Below are 11,372 nucleotides of genomic sequence, written 5' to 3'. Positions count from 1 at the left end.
GCGCACGGCCTCCCGGATGTGCCGGGCGGGTGCGCGAGCTCGCCGGCCGCTGGAAGTCGAATGAGGCGCCGCGACCACCTCCGCGGTGCTTATAAACAGCCGATCCGCTCGGCGGGGGCTATTTTCGGCCACTTGGCTCGTGCGCACGGCCTCCCGGATGTGCCGGGCGGGTGCGCGAGCTCGCCGGCCGCTGGAAGTCGAATGAGGCGCCGCGACCACCTCCGCGGTGCTTATAAACAGCCGATCCGCTCGGCGGGGGCTATTTTCGGCCACTTGGCTCGTGCGCACGGCCTCCCGGATGTGCCGGGCGGGTGCGCGAGCTCGCCGGCCGCTGGAAGTCGAATGAGGCGCCGCGACCACCTCCGCGGTGCTTATAAACAGCCGATCCGCTCGGCGGGGGCTATTTTCGGCCACTTGGCTCGTGCGCACGGCCTCCCGGATGTGCCGGGCGGGTGCGCGAGCTCGCCGGCCGCTGGAAGTCGAATGAGGCGCCGCGACCACCTCCGCGGTGCTTATAAACAGCCGATCCGCTCGGCGGGGGCTATTTTCGGCCACTTGGCTCGTGCGAACGGCCTCCCGGATGTGCCGGGCGGGTGCGCGAGCTCGCCGGCCGCTGGAAGTCGAATGAGGCGCCGCGACCACCTCCGCGGTGCTTATAAACAGCCGATCCGCTCGGCGGGGGCTATTTTCGGCCACTTGGCTCGTGCGCACGGCCTCCCGGATGTGCCGGGCGGGTGCGCGGGCTCGCCGGCCGCTGGAAGTGAGGCGCCGCGACCACCTCCGCGGTGCTTATAAACAGCCGATCCGCTCGGCGGGGGCTATTTTCGGCCACTTGGCTCGTGCGCACGGCCTCCCGGATGTGCCGGGCGGGTGCGCGAGCTCGCCGGCCGCTGGAAGTCGAATGAGGCGCCGCGACCACCTCCGCGGTGCTTATAAACAGCCGATCCGCTCGGCGGGGGCTATTTTCGGCCACTTGGCTCGTGCGCACGGCCTCCCGGATGTGCCGGGCGGGTGCGCGAGCTCGCCGGCCGCTGGAAGTCGAATGAGGCGCCGCGACCACCTCCGCGGTGCTTATAAACAGCCGATCCGCTCGGCGGGGGCTATTTTCGGCCACTTGGCTCGTGCGCACGGCCTCCCGGATGTGCCGGGCGGGTGCGCGAGCTCGCCGGCCGCTGGAAGTCGAATGAGGCGCCGCGACCACCTCCGCGGTGCTTATAAACAGCCGATCCGCTCGGCGGGGGCTATTTTCGGCCACTTGGCTCGTGCGCACGGCCTCCCGGATGTGCCGGGCGGGTGCGCGAGCTCGCCGGCCGCTGGAAGTCGAATGAGGCGCCGCGACCACCTCCGCGGTGCTTATAAACAGCCGATCCGCTCGGCGGGGGCTATTTTCGGCCACTTGGCTCGTGCGCACGGCCTCCCGGATGTGCCGGGCGGGTGCGCGAGCTCGCCGGCCGCTGGAAGTCGAATGAGGCGCCGCGACCACCTCCGCGGTGCTTACAAACAGCCGATCCGCTCGGCGGGGGCTATTTTCGTCCACTTGGCTCGTGCGCACGGCCTCCCGGATATGCCGGGCGGGTGCGCGAGCTCGCCGGCCGCTGGAAGTCGAATGAGGCGCCGCGACCACCTCCGCGGTGCTTATAAACAGCCGATCCGCTCGGCGGGGGCTATTTTCGGCCACTTGGCTCGTGCGCACGGCCTCCCGGATGTGCCGGGCGGGTGCGCGAGCTCGCCGGCCGCTGGAAGTCGAATGAGGCGCCGCGGCCACCTCCGCGGTGCTTATAAACAGCCGATCCGCTCGGCGGGGGCTATTTTCGGCCACTTGGCTCGTGCGCACGGCCTCCCGGATGTGCCGGGCGGGTGCGCAGGCTCGCCGGCCGCTGGAAGTCGAATGAGGCGCCGCGACCACCTCCGCGGTGCTTATAAACAGCCGATCCGCTCGGCGGGGGCTATTTTCGGCCACTTGGCTCGTGCGCACGGCCTCCCGGATGTGCCGGGCGGGTGCGCGAGCTCGCCGGCCGCTGGAAGTCGAATGAGGCGCCGCGACCACCTCCGCGGTGCTTATAAACAGCCGATCCGCTCGGCGGGGGCTATTTTCGGCCACTTGGCTCGTGCGCACGGCCTCCCGGATGTGCCGGGCGGGTGCGCGGGCTCGCCGGCCGCTGGAAGTCGAATGAGGCGCCGCGACCACCTCCGCGGTGCTTATAAACAGCCGATCCGCTCGGCGGGGCTATTTTCGGCCACTTGGCTCGTGCGCACGGCCTCCCGGATGTGCCGGGCGGGTGCGCGAGCTCGCCGGCCGCTGGAAGTCGAATGAGGCGCCGCGACCACCTCCGCGGTGCTTATAAACAGCCGATCCGCTCGGCGGGGGCTATTTTCGCCCACTTGGCTCGTGCGCACGGCCTCCCGGATGTGCCGGGCGGGTGCGCGAGCTCGCCGGCGGCTGGAAGTCCAATGAGGCGCCGCGATCTCCTCCGCGGTGCTTATAAAGTGCCGATCCGCTCGGCTTGGAGCTATTTCCGGCCTCCCGTTGGTGCCGGGCGGCGTGCGCGAGCTCGCCGGCCGCGATCTCCTCCGCGGTGCTTATAAACAGCAGCATGCGCACGGCCTCCCAGAATTTGAACACATTTCGTCAATAAATTTCGCATATTGAATTTTGAAGTTTAATATAATGCAACAATTGAGCTCGACTTATACAAAGGATATATCATAAAATCGTAAATTTCCGTCGAATTTTAGGGGGTCGACTTATACACCGAGTCGACCTGTACACCGGCAAATACGGTAAATACGATTAAATAAAATGATACGACTGGCATAAAAACAAATATAAACCACATAAAAATAAAAGTCACCATTACGTTGAATTATTGGGAGCACCGAGCTTGTTTCTCAGAAACGAGCCGGTCCCATCCAGGCGTAATCGGAGACAATGAAACCCGAAGTGGTTAAGGTTTGTCTTTTAATGCAGGATGCTTGGTCTCCATGTGCCGAAGCAGTTTTGAAGGCTTCATTGGCTCGCTCGCTAGTTTCAGGGGCGATTGTGTCTATAAAATGCAAAATGTTGGGTCACCTCACGGCTTACGGCCATACTACCCTGAGAACGCCCGATCTCGTCCGATCTCGGAAGCTAAGCAGGGTCGGGCCTGGTTAGTACTTGGATGGGAGACCGCCTGGGAATACCAGGTGCTGTAAGCTTTTTCTTTTTCTTATGTGCACTTCAATCGTTTAAGAAGCTATTTTTTACAACACCCATCACGAATGGCATCCGGAAACAGCAAGCCTAATTTAAACTCCGACATTGAAACTATAACACGAGTTTGAAAGCTATATTATGTGGTGACATCCACAGCATTGTAGTTAAATTTTTTACCGCTAGAGAGCAGACTATGTACAGTGAGCATGGCTCCCTGTGAACTCAAAGCAGCAGGCTTGACTTGTAAAAGAACCCAACACAACACTTCCATGAAGTAATTGTACTAAGTTCATTTTGTTTTTCCTTATTTAATCACTTCACTGGTTTCTTTTATATCAAACAAATTGTTTAGGTTATTCACCTGACATGTTGATCCATCAGCTGATAAAGACGCGTCACCATCACATCTGTGACACTCTGATGAAGGCGGAAGAAACCGCCGAAACATGTCAGGTGAATAACCTAAAACAATTTGTTTGATATAAAAGAAACCAGTGAAGTGACTTCCATGAAGTGTTTTTAAACTTTTCAAGGCATTTAGTTTGATTCAGCAAAATGCAGGTCGCAACGGCAAATTCGTGCTACCGCATAAAAAGCTGTCAATAACTTTTCATGATAGCCATGTTTCCAGAAAACACCAAAAGCCTTGGAAGAAAGCCTGTTTCGGCCCTGGTTGTAAAAAAAACAAAAAAAAAAAAACAAAAGGGAAGGGTGACCGTCCGGGAATACCAGGTGCTGAAAGCCTTTTTTTTTTTTTTTTCCCACGTCAATTGTGAAAGGAAACTTTTACCACAGCCATCAAGTCCCGCCGCTGCTTGGCATGGTTTCAGGGGCGATTGTGTCTATAAAATGAAAAATTCTGAGCGGTCTCACGGCTTACGGCAATACTACCCTGAGAGCGCCCGCTCTCGTCCGATCTCGGAGGCTAAGCAGGGTCGGGCCTGGTTAGTACTTGGATGGGAGACCGCCTGGGAATACCAGTTACCGTAAGCTTTTTTTTTTTTTTTTTTTTTCTTATGTGCACTTCAATCGTTTAAGCCAAGAACTTTTTACAGCACCCCTCACGAATGGCATTCGGAAACTGCAAGCCTAGTTTGAACTCCGACACTGAAACTACAACACGAGTTTAAAACCTACATTGTGTGGCGACAGCCATAGCATTGCAGTTCACGTTTTTACCGCTAGAGGACAGACTATGTACAGTGAATAAAGAGCATGGCTCCCTGTGAACTCAAAGCAGCAGTCTTTACTTGTAAAAGAACCCAGCACAACACATTGCGCTTCCATGTAGTGTTTTTACCTTTTTCATGACATTTATTTTGATACAGCCAAATGCAGGTTTTGTGCACTTCACTTTTCCGTTGGGCATTCGCGTAGAACCCTATTCCAGTTACGGCCAGATTCTTTTAGACTAGTGGTCCCCAACCTTTCTTGCGCCACGGACCGGCTACGCGTCAGAAATATTTTTGCGGACCTGCCTTTATATATATAAATAAACAATAAATCAATATAAATAAATACTACATTTATAATAAGTATATATACCGTTTTTGCCGGTGTATTGGTCGACCTTTTTCGATCCAAAATCGACCGAAAAAAATCGACCTCGACTTATACACCGAGTCATAAAATTTAACTTCGTATTCATCGCTTCAAATGTGATGGTAACCAAGGCAGTTTCTCATGCATCTCATTGTGCGTTGCACTTAGAAAATTTGAACCGGGCGGCGTGCGCGAGTGCGCGGCCCGCTGGAAGTCGAATGAGGCGCCGCGACCACCTCCGCGGTGCTTATAAACAGCCGATCCGCTCGGCGGGGGCTATTTTCGGCCACTTGGCTCGTGCGCACGGCCTCCCGGATGTGCCGGGCGGGTGCGCGAGCTCGCCGGCCGCTGGAAGTCGAATGAGGCGCCGCGACCACCTCCGCGGTGCTTATAAACAGCCGATCCGCTCGGCGGGGGCTATTTTCGGCCACTTGGCTCGTGCGCACGGCCTCCCGGATGTGCCGGGCGGGTGCGCGAGCTCGCCGGCCGCTGGAAGTCGAATGAGGCGCCGCGACCACATCCGCGGTGCTTATAAACAGCCGATCCGCTCGGCGGGGGCTATTTTCGGCCACTTGGCTCGTGCGCACGGCCTCCCGGATGTGCCGGGCGGGTGCGCGAGCTCGCCGGCCGCTTGAAGTCGAATGAGGCGCCGCGACCACCTCCGCGGTGCTTATAAACAGCCAATCCGCTCGGCGGGGGCTATTTTCGGCCACTTGGCTCGTGCGCACGGCCTCCCGGATGTGCCGGGCGGGTGCGCGAGCTCGCCGGCCGCTGGAAGTCGAATGAGGCGCCGCGACCACCTCCGCGGTGCTTATAAACTGCCGATCCGCTCGGCGGGGGCTATTTTCGGCCACTTGGCTCGTGCGCACGGCCTCCCGGATGTGCCGGGCGGGTGCGCGAGCTCGCCGGCCGCTGGAAGTCGAATGAGGCGCCGCGACCACCTCCGCGGTGCTTATAAACAGCCGATCCGCTCGGCGGGGGCTATTTTCGGCCACTTGGCTCGTGCGCACGGCCTCCCGGATGTGCCGGGCGGGTGCGCGAGCTCGCCGGCCGCTGGAAGTCGAATGAGGCGCCGCGACCACCTCCGCGGTGCTTACAAACAGCCGATCCGCTCGGCGGGGGCTATTTTCGTCCACTTGGCTCGTGCGCACGGCCTCCCGGATATGCCGGGCGGGTGCGCGAGCTCGCCGGCCGCTGGAAGTCGAATGAGGCGCCGCGACCACCTCCGCGGTGCTTATAAACAGCCGATCCGCTCGGCGGGGGCTATTTTCGGCCACTTGGCTCGTGCGCACGGCCTCCCGGATGTGCCGGGCGGGTGCGCGAGCTCGCCGGCCGCTGGAAGTCGAATGAGGCGCCGCGGCCACCTCCGCGGTGCTTATAAACAGCCGATCCGCTCGGCGGGGGCTATTTTCGGCCACTTGGCTCGTGCGCACGGCCTCCCGGATGTGCCGGGCGGGTGCGCAGGCTCGCCGGCCGCTGGAAGTCGAATGAGGCGCCGCGACCACCTCCGCGGTGCTTATAAACAGCCGATCCGCTCGGCGGGGGCTATTTTCGGCCACTTGGCTCGTGCGCACGGCCTCCCGGATGTGCCGGGCGGGTGCGCGAGCTCGCCGGCCGCTGGAAGTCGAATGAGGCGCCGCGACCACCCCCGCGGTGCTTATAAACAGCCGATCCGCTCGGCGGGGGCTATTTTCGGCCACTTGGCTCGTGCGCACGGCCTCCCGGATGTGCCAGGCGGGTGCGCGGGCTCGCCGGCCGCTGGAAGTCGAATGAGGCGCCGCGACCACCTCCGCGGTGCTTATAAACAGCCGATCCGCTCGGCGGGGGCTATTTTCGGCCACTTGGCTCGTGCGCACGGCCTCCCGGATGTGCCGGGCGGGTGCGCGAGCTCGCCGGCCGCTTGAAGTCGAATGAGGCGCCGCGACCACCTCCGCGGTGCTTATAAACAGCCGATCCGCTCGGCGGGGGCTATTTTCGGCCACTTGGCTCGTGCGCACGGCCTCCCGGATGTGCCGGGCGGGTGCGCGAGCTCGCTGGCCGCTGGAAGTCGAATGAGGCGCCGCGACCACCTCCGCGGTGCTTATAAACAGCCGATCCGCTCGGCATGGACTATTTTCGGCCACTTGGCTCGTGCGCACGGCCTCCCGGATGTGCCGGGCGGGTGCGCGAGCTCGCCGGCCGCTTGAAGTCGAATGAGGCGCCGCGACCACCTCCGCGGTGCTTATAAACAGCCGATCCGCTCGGCGGGGGCTATTTTCGGCCATTTGGCTCGTGCGCACGGCCTCCCGGATGTGCCGGGCGGGTGCGCGAGCTCGCCGGCCGCTGGAAGTCGAATGAGGCGCCGCGACCACCTCCGCGGTGCTTATAAACAGCCGATCCGCTCGGCGGGGGCTATTTTCGGCCACTTGGCTCGTGCGCACGGCCTCCCGGATGTGCCGGGCGGGTGCGCGGGCTCGCCGGCCGCTGGAAGTCGAATGAGGCGCCGCGACCACCTCCGCGGTGCTTATAAACAGCCGATCCGCTCGGCGGGGCTATTTTCGGCCACTTGGCTCGTGCGCACGGCCTCCCGGATGTGCCGGGCGGGTGCGCGAGCTCGCCGGCCGCTGGAAGTCGAATGAGGCGCCGCGACCACCTCCGCGGTGCTTATAAACAGCCGATCCGCTCGGCGGGGGCTATTTTCGGCCACTTGGCTCGTGCGCACGGCCTCCCGGATGTGCCGGGCGGGTGCGCGAGCTCGCCGGCGGCTGGAAGTCCAATGAGGCGCCGCGATCTCCTCCGCGGTGCTTATAAAGTGCCGATCCGCTCGGCTTGGAGCTATTTCCGGCCTCCCGTTGGTGCCGGGCGGCGTGCGCGAGCTCGCCGGCCGCGATCCCCTCCGCGGTGCTTATAAACAGCAGCATGCGCACGGCCTCCCAGAATTTGAACACTTTTCGTCAATAAATTTCGCATATTGAATTTTGAAGTTTAATATAATGCAACAATTGAGCTCGACTTATACAAAGGATATATCATAAAATCGTAAATTTCCGTCGAATTTTAGGGGGTCGACTTATACACCGAGTCGACCTGTACACCGGCAAATACGGTAAATACGATTAAATAAAATGATACGACTGGCATAAAAACAAATATAAACCACATAAAAATAAAAGTCACCATTACGTTGAATTATTGGGAGCACCGAGCTTGTTTCTCAGAAACGAGCCGGTCCCATCCAGGCGTAATCGGAGACAATGAAACCCGAAGTGGTTAAGGTTTGTCTTTTAATGCAGGATGCTTGGTCTCCATGTGCCGAAGCAGTTTTGAAGGCTTCATTGGCTCGCTCGCTAGTTTCAGGGGCGATTGTGTCTATAAATTGCAAAATGTTGGGTCACCTCACGGCTTACGGCCATACTACCCTGAGAACGCCCGATCTCGTCCGATCTCGGAAGCTAAGCAGGGTCGGGCCTGGTTAGTACTTGGATGGGAGACTGCCTGGGAATACCAGGTGCTGTAAGCTTTTTCTTTTTCTTATGCGCACTTCAATCGTTTAAGAAGCTATTTTTTACAACACCCATCACGAATGGCATCCGGAAACAGCAAGCCTAATTTAAACTCCGACATTGAAACTATAACACGAGTTTGAAAGCTATATTATGTGGTGACATCCACAGCATTGTAGTTAAATTTTTTACCGCTAGAGAGCAGACTATGTACAGTGAGCATGGCTCCCTGTGAACTCAAAGCAGCAGGCTTGACTTGTAAAAGAACCCAACACAACACTTCCATGAAGTAATTGTACTAAGTTCATTTTGTTTTTCCTTATTTAATCACTTCACTGGTTTCTTTTATATCAAACAAATTGTTTTAGGTTATTCACCTGACATGTTGATCCATCAGCTGATAAAGACGCGTCACCATCACATCTGTGACACTCTGATGAAGGCGGAAGAAACCGCCGAAACATGTCAGGTGAATAACCTAAAACAATTTGTTTGATATAAAAGAAACCAGTGAAGTGACTTCCATGAAGTGTTTTTAAACTTTTCAAGGCATTTATTTTGATTCAGCAAAATGCAGGTCGCAACGGCAAATTCGTGCTACCGCATAAAAAGCTGTCAATAACTTTTCATGATAGCCATGTTTCCAGAAAACACCAAAAGCCTTGGAAGAAAGCCTGTTTCGGCCCTGGTTGTAAAAAAAACAAAAAAAAAAACCAAAAGGGAAGGGTGACCGTCCGGGAATACCAGGTGCTGAAAGCCTTTTTTTTTTTTTTTTTCCCACGTCAATTGTGAAAGGAAACTTTTACCACAGCCATCAAGTCCCGCCGCTGCTTGGCATGGTTTCAGGGGCGATTGTGTCTATAAAATGAAAAATTCTGAGCGGTTTCACGGCTTACGGCAATACTACCCTGAGAGCGCCCGCTCTCGTCCGATCTCGGAGGCTAAGCAGGGTCGGGCCTGGTTAGTACTTGGATGGGAGACCGCCTGGGAATACCAGTTACCGTAAGCTTTTTTTTTTTTTTTTTTTTTCTTATGTGCACTTCAATCGTTTAAGCCAAGAACTTTTTACAGCACCCATCACGAATGGCATTCGGAAACTGCAAGCCTAGTTTGAACTCCGACACTGAAACTACAACACGAGTTTAAAACCTACATTGTGTGGCGACAGCCATAGCATTGCAGTTCACGTTTTTACCGCTAGAGGACAGACTATGTACAGTGAATAAAGAGCATGGCTCCCTGTGAACTCAAAGCAGCAGTCTTTACTTGTAAAAGAACCCAGCACAACACATTGCGCTTCCATGTAGTGTTTTTACCTTTTTCATGACATTTATTTTGATACAGCCAAATGCAGGTTTTGTGCACTTCACTTTTCCGTTGGGCATTCGCGTAGAACCCTATTCCAGTTACGGCCAGATTCTTTTAGACTAGTGGTCCCCAACCTTTCTTGCGCCACGGACCGGCTACGCGTCAGAAATATTTTTGCGGACCTGCCTTTATATATATAAATAAACAATAAATCAATATAAATAAATACTACATTTATAATAAGTATATATACCGTTTTTGCCGGTGTATTGGTCGACCTTTTTCGATCCAAAATCGACCGAAAAAAATCGACCTCGACTTATACACCGAGTCATAAAATTTAACTTCGTATTCATCGCTTCAAATGTGATGGTAACCAAGGCCGTTTCTCATGCATCTCATTGTGCGTTGCACTTAGAAAATTTGAACCGGGCGGCGTGCGCGAGTGCGCGGCCCGCTGGAAGTCGAATGAGGCGCCGCGACCACCTCCGCGGTGCTTATAAACAGCCGATCCGCTCGGCGGGGGCTATTTTCGGCCACTTGGCTCGTGCGCACGGCCTCCCGGATGTGCCGGGCGGGTGCGCGAGCTCGCCGGCCGCTGGAAGTCGAATGAGGCGCCGCGACCACCTCCGCGGTGCTTATAAACAGCCGATCCGCTCGGCGGGGGCTATTTTCGGCCACTTGGCTCGTGCGCACGGCCTCCCGGATGTGCCGGGCGGGTGCACGAGCTCGCCGGCCGCTGGAAGTCGAATGAGGCGCCGCGACCACCTCCGCGGTGCTTATAAACAGCCGATCCGCTCGGCGGGGGCTATTTTCGGCCACTTGGCTCGTGCGCACGGCCTCCCGGATGTGCCGGGCGGGTGCGCGAGCTCGCCGGCCGCTGGAAGTCGAATGAGGCGCCGCGACCACCTCCGCGGTGCTTATAAACAGCCGATCCGCTCGGCGGGGGCTATTTTCGGCCACTTGGCTCGTGCGCACGGCCTCCCGGATGTGCCGGGCGGGTGCGCGAGCTCGCCGGCCGCTGGAAGTCGAATGAGGCGCCGCGACCACCTCCGCGGTGCTTATAAACAGCCGATCCGCTCGGCGGGGGCTATTTTCGGCCACTTGGCTCGTGCGCACGGCCTCCCGGATGTGCCGGGCGGGTGCGCGAGCTCGCCGGCCGCTGGAAGTCGAATGAGGCGCCGCGACCACCTCCGCGGTGCTTATAAACAGCCGATCCGCTCGGCGGGGGCTATTTTCGGCCACTTGGCTCGTGCGCACGGCCTCCCGGATGTGCCGGGCGGGTGCGCGAGCTCGCCGGCCGCTGGAAGTCGAATGAGGCGCCGCGACCACCTCCGCGGTGCTTATAAACAGCCGATCCGCTCGGCGGGGGCTATTTTCGGCCACTTGGCTCGTGCGCACGGCCTCCCGGATGTGCCGGGCGGGTGCGCGAGCTCGCCGGCCGCTGGAAGTCGAATGAGGCGCCGCGACCACCTCCGCGGTGCTTACAAACAGCCGATCCGCTCGGCGGGGGCTATTTTCGTCCACTTGGCTCGTGCGCACGGCCTCCCGGATGTGCCGGGCGGGTGCGCGAGCTCGCCGGCCGCTGGAAGTCGAATGAGGCGCCGCGACCACCTCCGCGGTGCTTATAAACAGCCGATCCGCTCGGCGGGGGCTATTTTCGGCCACTTGGCTCGTGCGCACGGCCTCCCGGATGTGCCGGGCGGGTGCGCGAGCTCGCCGGCCGCTGGAAGTCGAATGAGGCGCCGCGGCCACCTCCGCGGTGCTTATAAACAGCCGATCCGCTCGGCGGGGGCTATTTTCGGCCACTTGGCTCGTGTGCACGGCCTCCCGGATGTGCCGGGCGG

The 11,372-nt window shown here is 58.4% G+C and overlaps 2 non-coding genes and 2 pseudogenes across 2 annotated transcripts; all 4 read left to right on the top strand.

Moving 5' to 3' along the window:
• Positions 1-3,076: 3,076 nt before the first annotated feature.
• On the top strand, positions 3,077-3,195 carry LOC125990699 (5S ribosomal RNA). Its single transcript, XR_007489040.1, has one exon. It is a non-coding gene; the product is annotated as a 5S ribosomal RNA (ribosomal RNA).
• Positions 3,196-4,067: 872 nt separating this feature from the next.
• Positions 4,068-4,186, top strand: LOC125990767 (5S ribosomal RNA; annotated as a pseudogene).
• A 3,929-nt stretch (positions 4,187-8,115) lies between these two features.
• LOC125990741 (5S ribosomal RNA) lies at positions 8,116-8,234 on the top strand. The gene has a single exon (XR_007489069.1). It is a non-coding gene; the product is annotated as a 5S ribosomal RNA (ribosomal RNA).
• An 873-nt stretch (positions 8,235-9,107) lies between these two features.
• Positions 9,108-9,226, top strand: LOC125990766 (5S ribosomal RNA; annotated as a pseudogene).
• Positions 9,227-11,372: the final 2,146 nt, after the last annotated feature.

Source organism: Syngnathus scovelli, chromosome 20 (genome assembly GCF_024217435.2).
Source record: "Syngnathus scovelli strain Florida chromosome 20, RoL_Ssco_1.2, whole genome shotgun sequence".
Taxonomy (NCBI): domain Eukaryota; kingdom Metazoa; phylum Chordata; class Actinopteri; order Syngnathiformes; family Syngnathidae; genus Syngnathus; species Syngnathus scovelli.
The sequence above is the reverse complement of the archived record's forward strand: the minus strand, read 5'-3'. Positions and strand labels throughout refer to the sequence as shown.